At 42.0% G+C, this 452-nt stretch overlaps 1 protein-coding gene across 1 annotated transcript in view; it reads right to left on the minus strand.

Moving 5' to 3' along the window:
• The window catches only part of LOC101755363 (nudix hydrolase 23, chloroplastic), an 11,241-nt gene that overhangs the window by 10,068 nt on the left and 721 nt on the right, over nucleotides 1-452 (minus strand).

Genomic DNA, 452 nt, shown 5'->3' on the forward strand with positions numbered 1-452 from the left:
ATGTGACAGGTGTTAAACTTTAACAGGTGTTTCCCAAACACCCCGTAAGATTGGGGCACAACATATGCCTCTATGGGATTAATATTGCTAGCTCCATCAGAACGAGGAACATCTGATGATTCTGTCAGACCGATTGGTACAGGTCGAGCTCCCCAACCAGTTGGTGCGGGAAGTAACAAGAATCCAAATTGTGGATTCGTTGTTGTACCCATGATGGATGTTTCCATAGTACACCGATCTATCGTAGGAATTTTATATTATTGTGAGGTAATTTCTATTTAACAAACTCCAAAAGCATTAGAATTATTGTCTTCTACTCAGATTCACAATAAAAATGAGCTATGATCATCCTTAGGGGCATCCAGGTCAATTTACCAACCAGGACACCCACTCGACACAAAATAATCAGGATGGCCAAACACCCTGCTTATTCCGCCAGCCAGATTCTCCAG

Source organism: Setaria italica, chromosome II (assembly GCF_000263155.2).
Source record: "Setaria italica strain Yugu1 chromosome II, Setaria_italica_v2.0, whole genome shotgun sequence".
NCBI classification, from domain to species: domain Eukaryota; kingdom Viridiplantae; phylum Streptophyta; class Magnoliopsida; order Poales; family Poaceae; genus Setaria; species Setaria italica.